General features: G+C 41.6%; 1 long non-coding RNA gene across 3 annotated transcripts in view; it reads left to right on the top strand.

The window, feature by feature from the left end:
• Positions 1 to 11019: 11019 nt before the first annotated feature.
• The window catches only part of LOC111173057 (uncharacterized), a 39081-nt gene continuing 38392 nt past the window's right edge, over positions 11020 to 11708 (top strand). Inside the window, exon 1 of one of the 3 annotated variants that reach the window (XR_016392197.1) lies at positions 11020 to 11563. This is a non-coding gene — a long non-coding RNA (uncharacterized LOC111173057). The remainder of the gene's footprint in view (positions 11564 to 11708) is intronic. The other 2 variants (XR_002644085.2, XR_002644084.2) reach the window with 2 other exon arrangements.

Raw genomic sequence — 11708 nt, 5'->3', positions numbered from 1 at the left:
CCTCCACTAGGGCCCTTATCAATGAATTTGAACAAAAACAAGTTTATGTAAAAAAAACAGCCTGGGACCACGCTGGTGGCGCAGTGGTTAAGAACCCGCCTGCCAATGCAGGGGACATGGGTTTGAGGTCTGGTCTGGGAAGATCCCACATGCCGTGGAGCATCTAAGCCAGTGCGCCACAACTCTAGGGCCCACGTGCTGCAACCACCAAGCCTGCATGCTGCAACTACCGAAGCCCGTGAGCCTAGAGCCCGTGCTCCACAACAAGAGAAGCCACTGCAATGGGAAGCCTGCGCACCGCAACGAAGAGACGCCCCCGCTCTCCGCAACTAGAGAAAGCCCGCACGCAGCAACGAAGACCCAACGCAGCCAAAAATAAATAGATAAAGTACGAGCAGTATTTTTTTAAATTAAAAATAAATAAATAAATAAAGTACGAGTAGTATTTTTTTTTTAATTTAAACTCAAGGCTTTCCCTAGCATATGCATTTCTTCATGTTCCCTATTTTTAAAGTTACCTATTTGTCTCCCAAGTTCACAACAGCTTTTCTGTGAAGCTCTTTATCCTTGCACATCTGAAATGAGAACATTACAAGTTGCACTGCTTCGGCAGATGGAGCTGTGCCCAACAGAAGCCTAAGCCTGGATTCAGTCCTATACCTTCTTTCCCAGCATGAGCACCTGACTCAACTTCAGAAGTAGGAGAAGGTTCTGGAACATCATGTTGCCTTAGTCTACCTTCTTCAACTTCAGTCCTACCCACTTATCCTTTTCCTGGTCTCAATGGATATCCAAATTCAATCCCTTTAAAGATGTTCAATAGGAGATTGTTTGATTATAAACATAGTATGCTCATTATGTTTGATTATAAACATAGTATGCTCGTTATTGTTTGATTATAAGCATAGTATGCTCGTTATTGTTTGATTATAAGCATAGTATGCTCGTTATTGTTTGATTATAAGCATAGTATGCCCGTTATTGTTTGATTATAAACATAGTATGCCCGTTATTGTTTGATTATAAGCATAGTATGCCCGTTATTGTTTGATTATAAACATAGTATGCCCGTTATTGTTTGATTATAAACATAGTATGCCCGTTATTGTTTGGTTTAAACATAGTATGCCCGTTATTGTTTGGTTTAAACATAGTATGCCCGTTATTGTTTGATTATAAACATAGTATGCCCGTTATTGTTTGATTATAAACATAGTATGCCCGTTATTGTTTGATTATAAACATAGTATGCCCGTTATTGTTTGATTATAAACATAGTATGCCCGTTATTGTTTGATTATAAGCATAGTATGCCCGTTATTGTTTGATTATAAGCATAGTATGCCCGTTATTGTTTGATTATAAGCATAGTATGCCCGTTATTGTTTGATTATAAGCATAGTATGCCCGTTATTGTTTGATTATAAGCATAGTATGCCCGTTATTGTTTGATTATAAGCATAGTATGCCCGTTATTGTTTGATTATAAGCATAGTATGCCCGTTATTGTTTGATTATAAGCATAGTATGCCCGTTATTGTTTGATTATAAGCATAGTATGCCCGTTATTGTTTGATTATAAGCATAGTATGCCCGTTATTGTTTGATTATAAGCATAGTATGCCCGTTATTGTTTGATTATAAGCATAGTATGCCCGTTATTGTTTGATTATAAGCATAGTATGCCCGTTATTGTTTGATTATAAGCATAGTATGCCCGTTATTGTTTGATTATAAGCATAGTATGCCCGTTATTGTTTGATTATAAGCATAGTATGCCCGTTATTGTTTGATTATAAGCATAGTATGCCCGTTATTGTTTGATTATAAGCATAGTATGCCCGTTATTGTTTGATTATAAGCATAGTATGCCCGTTATTGTTTGATTATAAGCATAGTATGCCCGTTATTGTTTGATTATAAGCATAGTATGCCCGTTATTGTTTGATTATAAACATAGTATGCCCGTTACTGTTTGATTATAAACATAGTATGCCCGTTACTGTTTGGTTTAAACATAGTATGCCCGTTATTGTTTGGTTTAAACATAGTATGCCCGTTACTGTTTGATTATAAACATAGTATGCCCGTTATTGTTTGATTATAAACATAGTATGCCCGTTATTGTTTGATTATAAGCATAGTATGCCCGTTATTGTTTGATTATAAGCATAGTATGCCCGTTATTGTTTGATTATAAGCATAGTATGCCCGTTATTGTTTGATTATAAGCATAGTATGCCCGTTATTGTTTGATTATAAGCATAGTATGCCCGTTATTGTTTGATTATAAGCATAGTATGCCCGTTATTGTTTGATTATAAACATAGTATGCCCGTTATTGTTTGATTATAAACATAGTATGCCCGTTATTGTTTGATTATAAGCATAGTATGCCCATTATTGTTTGATTATAAACATAGTATGCTCGTTATTGTTTGATTATAAGCATAGTATGCTCGTTATTGTTTGATTATAAACATAGTATGCTCGTTATTGTTTGGTTTAAACATAGTATGCTCATTATTGTTCTGAGTTGCTCATTGGAAGCTGTTGCTGAGTACTGCTAACTACTAAGCTTTGTTTCCGTGGTCTACTCCCACCCCCTGGAAGGGTTGTACATGGGTTAGGCTAGGACAAGTTCTGGCACGTGGGAACTATAGGAAAATCTGGAACGGAGGCCAAAAGTGACCCAGGAATCAACTCTCCTTTACCTTGGTGTGTGCCCTGCTCTCCTCAACAACTTCACACTGGCCACTTCTTGACAGCCTACCTTAGACTTGCCTTTGATTTTCTGACACTTGTCTGCATCAACTTACACCATCTTTGCTGAGGCTCCAATTGCTAGTTGTCAGGCTGCCATGTCTTCTGTTCTCTGAGCTTCCCCTGTGAGCTCTGAGCAGCAAGCTGCTCCCTTGCAGACTCGAGCCTGGCCTGACCCTTTTTCTGATGAAAGGCAGGTCCCACTTGATTGTCAGTTTTATCTGACACAGAATAATGAACAACCAGAGCCACTTACTCCCCAGCAAGCAGGAGTAGTCATCATCAAAATCTTCGAGGCAGGTGATGACATAATCAGAGCCTTGTTTAGGGAATATATATATATTTAAAACTGGCCATAGTGAAATGCAGACTTGCCCCCTAAGGTCTGCACAGCCCAGGGAATTAGTACAAGTGGAGGTCCACATGCCACATGTCTAAAAGTTATAAATCACACCAACAAACTATGAAGTAAAATATGTTCCATCCTCCTATACTAACAAATAACCCTTCATAACGATGTGAAAGTCCAGGTTCAAATACAGAGTTCTTGAACTTCTCAGAGTTCCATGCTGGGACAAGGTAGAATGAGGGAAAGTTGGCCCCTGGCCCCTGGCCACCCTCACTTCTCAACTCGGGCTCCATCCCACATGACAAGGAGCCTTGAGTGCATTCAGTGGACGTGTCCAAGCTCTGTTCACAGTCCTGCTCCCACCTTACCATACCTCTCTCCAACAGACAACTATCCCTTGGGCACCTTTTAAGCCCAGGAGTAAATACAACAACTGTGTGGTCTGCCCTCAGGAGAACGCACCTGGAGGAAAAGGCTGGCCCAGGCCCAGGAAACAGGCTCTAGAAAGGGAATGGTGGCTTTGACTAGAAACATTCACTGGCCCTGTGGATTCTTTCCTCCTAGAAAGTTATAGCCAAAGTGGGCCAGAGGGGGTCCCTCTAAAGCATGGGACCCAAGGCAGAGGGCAGACTGGTGAAATAAGACCAACAGTAGGGAAATCACTAGAGAGGTCGTGAAGGCCTCAGGTAAGATGGTTAGTCCAGAAAAGGAGGGAGAAGTTAAAGAGACATTTAGGAACAGAACGTGAGCAGACATGCAAAGAGCCAGAGACCAGTTCCTCAGCAAACTGCCTGGCTTCCTGGGTGCCTACTAGGTCCTGGGTTCAGCCCCCGCTGAGACTCACCCTCACTTTTCCACTGGGCTCTGTAGACACCTTATAATGTAAACCCTCCTTTTGCCTAAACTAGTTACTGTTACTTGGGGAAAAAAAAAGTCTCAACTAAAATACCACCAAAGGAAGTCAAAGTTTTCCCAGACAGAGGAAGAGTAGAGAAAGAAAAGGGCTAAAGACAGAAGCTTGTGGGAGTTACAAACTGAGGATGCAGAAAAAAGGAAAAAGAGCCAGAGGAAGAGCTGTCAAGGAAGCAGGGGAGAGAGTTAGCTCACCAGGGGAGCGTTTAAGAAAGGGGCTGGTCAGTTGGAAGATGAGGCCTGAGAAAGGCCACTGGATTTGGTGACTTAAAGGCCACTGGTGACCTTTAAGAAAGCACAACTAGAGGGGCTTCCCTGGTGGTGCAGTGGTTGAGAGTCCGCCTGCCGATGCAGGGGACACGGGTTCGTGCCCCGGTCCGGGAAGATCCCACATGCCGCGGAGCGGCTGGGCCCGTGAGCCATGGCCGCTGAGCCTGCGCGTCCGGAGCCTGTGCTCCGCAACGGGAGAGGCCACAGCAGTGAGAGCCCCGCATACCAAAAAAAAAAGAAAGCACAACTAGAGACAAACATTGGCAAATGGACAACCAACGCTGTGCTGGGGAGATTGTCGGAGCTGCAGCTGTTCACACACAGCTGAAGCCTTTCTCGTTCCCTGTATTGGCAGTGGGGATGACTGCCCTTGCCCATGCTTCCCTACGCCGTCCACTGGGCATTCTGGGGAACACTGGCAGCCCCAGGGCCAAGGCTGGTTTGAAATGTATCAGAGAATAGAGACTGAGGTGTCAAGATCCTGGATGGGACTTCTTAAGGACAGAATCTCTGGAAAGAAACAAAGAAACAAACAAAGAAGCACCAGGTTTTTGGAGATCCCCGGTCTTCACCTAAAACTCTTAGAATTCCCTCTTTCTCTGTCTCAACAATACAGGGGTAACAACAAATAAGTAAAAATAACTTCTTATTCAAAGAAGCGCATTCCTGTCTTCCTGTTAATACATCTGATGACACAGAAGGACCCACGATGTGAAGGCTGCAGAGTTTTCCAGGGAGAAAAGGAACAGGCAGGACAGCCTGTGCCCAACTTGTCCACTGTGACTGTTGCTCAGAGACAGTCACAGAAGAGAGAACTTCAGAGTGTGAGGAATGAGCCTCAAGACGTAACAAGCACTCAGATTAGCTTCTCCTTTGAGTCCCCACCCCTGACCCCATCCCACTCCTCCCACCTCAGCCCTCAACCACAATGTCCACCCTGAGTGACCTCCAGGCTGCACGACCCCTCCACACCTCCTGCAAGGGGTAAAGGGAGGACAGAGTCCAACGTCTAGTCCTTCCTCCGAAGTTTATGCAAAAGGAACACTGTCAGCATCTCTCCCCTCCAGAGGCAGCACTGTGCACTGTCAGCACCTCCAGACACCCCCTGACCTCCTGCTCCCTGGAGAAATGAAAAATAACTGCTCATTGGAGAAATGGGACAGCCCTGAGCTTTTCCCGTTGATTTCTACCCCCCCCCCTTTTTTTTTTTTTTTTTTTTTTTTGCGGTACGCGGGCCTCTCACTGCTGCGGCCTCTCCCGTTGCGGAGCACAGGCTCCGGACGCGCAGGCTCAGCGGCCATGGCTCACGGGCCCAGCCGCTCCGCGGCACGTGGGATCCTCCCGGACCGGGGCACGAACCCGCGTCCCTTGCATCAGCAGGCGGACTCCCAACCACTGCGCCACCAGGGAAGCCGTCTCCCCTTTTTTGATTCAAACATCTTCAGCCCCTGGGTGTTTAGAGCCCCCTCTTAACTTTCTCTGCAGGGCTATTCCTTGAGGTCTTTCCTCCTCAGGAGACAGAACTTTTTCAACCAGGAGCTGAGTTTGCTTTTCTCCACTGAGGAACAGGAAGGAGTTTACTAAACCACACCATATTTTCACATATCGATCTCCTTAATTGCCTTGTGGGACAGGTATCGTTATCTCCATGAGAGAGAAACAGATGTTCTGAAAGGTCCAGTGACTTGCCTAAGGCTGCTGAGATCCTAAATGCTGGAGCCCAGGACTGAACTTCTGCCTTTGACTCTAAAATCTGTGCCAGGCTGATGAAATCTAAGGCTGGGGGCCTGGCTTGGGGCGGGAGTGTAGTGTGGGAGATAGAATCTCAAAGCCCTGTCTTTCCCTGTTTCTGGGAGCCCAGACTTTAGAAGTACAAGAACACACGCTTCAAAGAGAAAGAGGAAAGAAAATATATTACCCTTAGGGCAATGGCTTTAAACTTTTTTTTTCAAACACATAGACTTTTTTTATTTTTTTATACAGCAGGTTCTTATTAGTCATCCATTATATACACAGCAGTGTATACATGTCAATCCCAATCTCCCAATTCATCACACCACTACCCCCACCCCCACTTTCCATACTTTGGTGTCCATATGTTTGTTCTCTACATCTGTGTCTCAATTTCTGCGCTGCAAACTGGTCCATCTGTACCATTTTTCTAGGTTCCACATATACACGTTAATATACGATATTTGTTTCTCTCTTTCCGACTTACTTCACTCTGTTTGACAGTCTCTACATCCATCCACGTCTCTACAAATGACTCAATTTCGTTCCTTTTTATGGCTGAGTAATATTCCATTGTATATATGTACCACATCTTCTTTATCCATTCGTCTGTCGGTGGGCATTTAGGTTGCTTCCATGACCTGGCTACTGTAAATAGTGCTGCAGTGAACATTGGGGTGCATGTGTCTTTTTGAATTATGGTTTTCTCAGGGTATATGCCCAGTAGTGGGATTGCTGGGTCATATGGTAATTCAATTTTTACTTTTTTAAGGAACCTCCATACTGTTCTCCATAGTGGCTGTATCAATTTACATTCCCACCAACAGTGCAAGAGGGTTCCCTTTTCTCCACACCCTCTCCAGCATTTGTTGTTTGTAGATTTTCTGATGATGCCCATTCTAACTGGTGTGAGGTGATACCTCATTGTACTTTTGATTTGCATTTCTCTAATAATTAGTGATGTTGAGCAGCTTTTCATGTGCTTCTTGGCCATCTGTATGTCTTCTTTGGAGAGATATCTATTTAGGTCTTCTGCCCAGTTTTGGATTGGGCTGTTCGTTTTTTTAATATTGAGCTGCATGAGCTGTTTATATATTTTGGAGATTAATCCTTTGTCCGCTGAATCATTTGCAGATATTTTCTCCCATTCTGAGGGTTGTCTTTTCATCTTGTTTATAGTTTCCTTTGCTGTGCAAAAGCTTTTAAGTTTCATTAGGTCCCATTTGTTTATTTTTGTTTTTATTTCCATTACTCTAGGAGGTGGATCAAAAAATATCTTGCTGTGATTTAGGTCAAAGAGTATTTTTCCTATGTTTTCCTCTAGGAGTTTTATAGAGTCCAGTCTTACATTTAGGTCTTTAATCCACTTTGAGTTTATTTTTGTATATGGTGTTAGGGAGTGTTCTCATTTCATTCCTTTACACGTAGCTGTCCAGTTTTCCCAGCACCACTTATTGAAGAGGGTGTCTTTTCTCCATCGTATATCCTTGCCTCCATTGTCGTAGATTAGTTGACCATAGGTGCGTGGGTTTATCTCTGGGCTTTCTATCCTGTACCATTGATCTATATTTCTGTTTTTGTGCCAGTACCATACTGTCTTGATTACTCTAGCTTTGTAGTATAGTCTGATGTTGGGGAGCCTGATTCTTCCAGCTCCATTTTTTTCCCTCAAGACTGCTTTGGCTATTTGGGGTCTCTTTTGTCTCCATACAAATTTTAAGATTTTTTGTTCTAGTTCTGTAAAAAATGCCATTGGTAATTTGATACGGATTGCATTGAATCTGTAGATTGCTTTGGGTAGTATAATCATTTTCACAATATTGGTTCTTCCAATCCAAGAACATGGTATATCTCTCCAGCTATTTGTATCATCTTTAATTTCTTTCATCAGTGTCATAGTTTTCTGCATACAGGTCTTTTGTCTTCCTAGGTAGGTTTATTCCTAGGTATTTTATTCTTTATGTGACAATGGTAAAAGGGAGTGATTCCTTAATTTCTCTTTCAGATTTTTCATCATTAGTGTATACGAATGCGAGAGATTTCTCTGCATTAATTTTGTATCCTGCAAATTTACCAAATTCATTGATGAGCTCTAGTAGTTTTCTGGCAGCATCTTTAGGATTCTCTATGTATAGTATCATGTCATCTGCAAACAGTGACAGTTTTACTTCTTTTCTTCCAATTTGTATTCCTTTTAGTTCTTTTTCTTCTGATTGCCGGGGCTAGGACTTCCAAAACTATGTTGAATAATAGTGGCAAGAGTAGACATCCTTGTCTTGTTCCTGATCTTACAGGAAATGCTTTCAGTTTTTCACCATTGAGAATGATGTTTGCTGTGGGTTTGTCATATATGGCCTTTATTATGTTGGGGTAGGTTCCCTCTATGCCCACTTTCTGGAGAGTTTTTATCATAAATGGGTGTTGAATTTTGTCAAAAGGTTTTTCTGCATCTATTGAGATAATCATATGGGTTTTATTCTTCAGTTTGTTAATATGGTGTATCACATTGATTGATTTGCGTATATTGAAGAATCCTTGCATCCCTGGGATAAATCTCACTTGATCATGGTGTATGATCCTTTAATGTGTTGTTGGATTCTGTTTGCTAGTATTTTGTTGAGAATTTTGGCATCTATATTCATCAGTGATATTGGTCTGTAATTTTTTTTTTGTAGTATCTTTGTCTGGTTTTGGTATCAGGGTGATGGTGGCCTCAGAGAATGAGTTTGGGAGTGTTCCTTCCACTGCAATTTTTTGGAAGAGTTTGAGAAGGATGGGTGTTAGCTCTTCTCTAAATGTTTGATAGAATTCACCTGTGAAGCCATCTGGTCCTAGACTTTTGTTTGTTGGAAGATTTTTAATCACAGTTTCAATTTCATTACTTGTGATTGGTCTGTTCATATTTTCTATTTCTTCCTGGTTCAGTCTTGGAGGGTTATCCCTTTCTAAGAATTTGTCCATTTCTTCCAGGTTGTCCATTTTATTGGCATAGATTTGCTTGTAGTAGTCTCTAAGGATGCTTTGTATTTCTGCAGTGTCTGTCGTAACTTCTTTTTCATTTCTAATTTTATTGACTTGAGTCCTCTCTCTCTTTTTCTTGATGAGTCTGGCTAATGGTTTATCAATTTTGTTTATCTTCTCAAAGAACCAGCTTTTAGTTTTATTGATATTTGTTATTGTTTTCTTTGTTTCTATTTCATTTATTTCTGCTCTGATCGTTGTGATTTCTTTCCATCTACTAACTTTGAGTTTTGTTTGTTCTTCTTTCTCTAGTTCCTTTAGGTGTAACGTTAGATTGTTTACTTGAGATTTTTCTTGTTTCTTGAGGTCTTGTATTGCTATAAACTTCCCTCTTAGAACTGCTTTTGCTGCATCCCATAGGTTTTGGATCGTCATGTTTTCCTTGTCATTTGTCTCTAGGTATTTTTTGATTTCCTCTTTGAATTCTTCATCTCTTGGTAACGTATTCTTTAGCCTCCATGTGTTTGTGTTTTTTATGTTTTTTTCCCTGTAATTGATTTCTAATCTCATAGCGTTGTGGTCAGAAAAGATGCTTGATATGATTTCAATTTTCTTAAATTTACTGAGGCTTGATTTGTGACCCAAGATGTGATCTATCCTGGAGAATGTTCCATGTGCACTTGAGAAGAGAGTGTAATCTGTTGTTTTTGGATGAAATGTCCTATAAATATCAACTAAATGTATCTGGTCTATTGTGTCATTTAAAGCTTGTGTTTCCTTATTAATTTTCTGTCTGGATGATCTGTCCATTGGTGTAAGTGAGGTGTTAAAGTCCCCCACTATTATTGTGTTGCTGTCAATTTCTTCTTTTATAGCTGTTAGCAGTTGCCTTATGTATTGAGGTGCTCCTATGTTGGGTGCATATATATTTATGATTGTTATATCTTCTTCTTGGATTGATTCCCTTGATCATTATGTAGTGTCCTTCCTTGTCTCTTATAACATTCTTTATTTAAAGTCATATCTGATATGAGTATTGCTACTCTAGATTTCTTTTGATTTCTATTTGCATGGAATATCTTTTTCCATCCACTCACTTTCAGTCTGAATGTGTCCCTAGGTCTGATGTGGGTCTCTTGTACACAGCATATATATGAGTCTTGTTTTTGTATCCATTAAGCGAGTCTGTGTCTTTTGGTTGGAGCATTTAATCCATTCACGTTTAAGGTAATTATCGATATGTATGTTCCTATGACCATTTTCTTAATTGTTTTGGGTTTGGTTTTGTAGGTCCTTTTCTTCTCTTGTGTTTCCCACTTAGAGAAGTTCCTTTAGCATTTGTTGTAGAGCTGGTTTGGTGGTGCTGAATTCTCTTAGCTTTTGCTTGTCCGTAAAGCTTTTGATTTCTCTGTTGAATCTGAATGAGATCCTTGCCGGGTGGAGTAATCTTGGTTGTAGGTTCTTCCCTTTCATCACTTTAAATATATCATGTCGCTCCCTCTGGCTTGTAGAGTTTCTGCTGAGAAATCAGCTGTTAACTTTTTGGGAGTTCCCTTGTATGTTTTTTGTCATTTTTCCCCTTGCTGCTTTCAATAATTTTTCTTTGCCTTTAATTTTTGTCAATTTGATTACTATGTGTCTCGGTGTGTTTCTCCTTGGGTTCATCCTGCCTGGGACTCTCTGCGCTTCCTGGACTTGGGTGGCTATTTCCTTTCCAGTGTTAGGGAAGTTTTTGACTATAATCTCTTCAAATATTTTCTTGGGTCCTTTCTCTCTCTCTTCTCCTTCTGGGACCCCTATAATGCGAATGTTGTTGTTTTTAATGTTGTCCCAGTGGTCTCTTAGGCTGTCTTCATTTCTTTCCATTCTTTTTTCTTTATTCTGTTCCATGGCATGAATTCCACCATTCTGTCTTCCAGGTCACTTATCCGTTCTTCTGTCTCAGTTATTCTGCTATTCATTCCTTCTACTGTCTTTGTTAAACATTTCTTGCATCTTCTCTATCTTTGCCTCCATTCTTTTTCCAAGGACCTGGATCATCTTCACTATCATTATTCTTAATTCTTTTTCTGGAAGATTGCCTATCTCCACTGCATTTAGTTGTTTTTCTGGGGTTTTATCTTGTTCCTTCATCTGGGACATAGCTCTCTGCCTTTTCGTCTTGTCTATCTTTCTGTGAATGTGGTTTTTGTTACACAGGCTGCAGGACTGTAGTTCTTCTTGCTTCTGCTGTCTGCCCTCTGGTGGATAAGGCTATCTAAGAGGCTTGTGCAAGTTTCCTGATAGGAGGGACTGGTGGTCTGTAGAGCTGGGTGTTGCTCTCTGGTGGGCAGAGCTCAGTAAATCTTTAATCTGCTTGTCTGCTGATGGGTGGGGCTGGGTTCCCTCCCTGTTGGTTGTTTGCCTTGAGGAGACCCAACACTGGAGGCTACCAGGCTCTTTGGTGGGGCTAATGGCGGACTCTGGGAGCACCTACGCTAAGGAGTACTTCCCAGAACTTCTTCTGCCAGTGTCCTTGTCCCCAGGGTGAGCCACAGCCACCCCCCGCCTCTGCAGAAGACCCTCCAACACTAGCAGGTAGGTCTGATTCAGTCTCCTATGGGGTCAGTGCTCCTTCCCCTGGGTCCTGATGTGCACAGTACTTTGTATGTGCCCTCCAAGAGTGGAGTCTCTGTTTCCCCCAGTCCTGTTGAAGTCCTGCAATCAAATCCCGCTAGCCTTC

This window comes from Delphinapterus leucas, chromosome 2 (genome assembly GCF_059928025.1).
Source record: "Delphinapterus leucas isolate spDelLeu-1000000601 "Yukka" chromosome 2, BTC_Dleu_Yukka2, whole genome shotgun sequence".
Classification (NCBI taxonomy): domain Eukaryota; kingdom Metazoa; phylum Chordata; class Mammalia; order Artiodactyla; family Monodontidae; genus Delphinapterus; species Delphinapterus leucas.
This window is presented reverse-complemented; position numbering and strand designations above follow the sequence as displayed.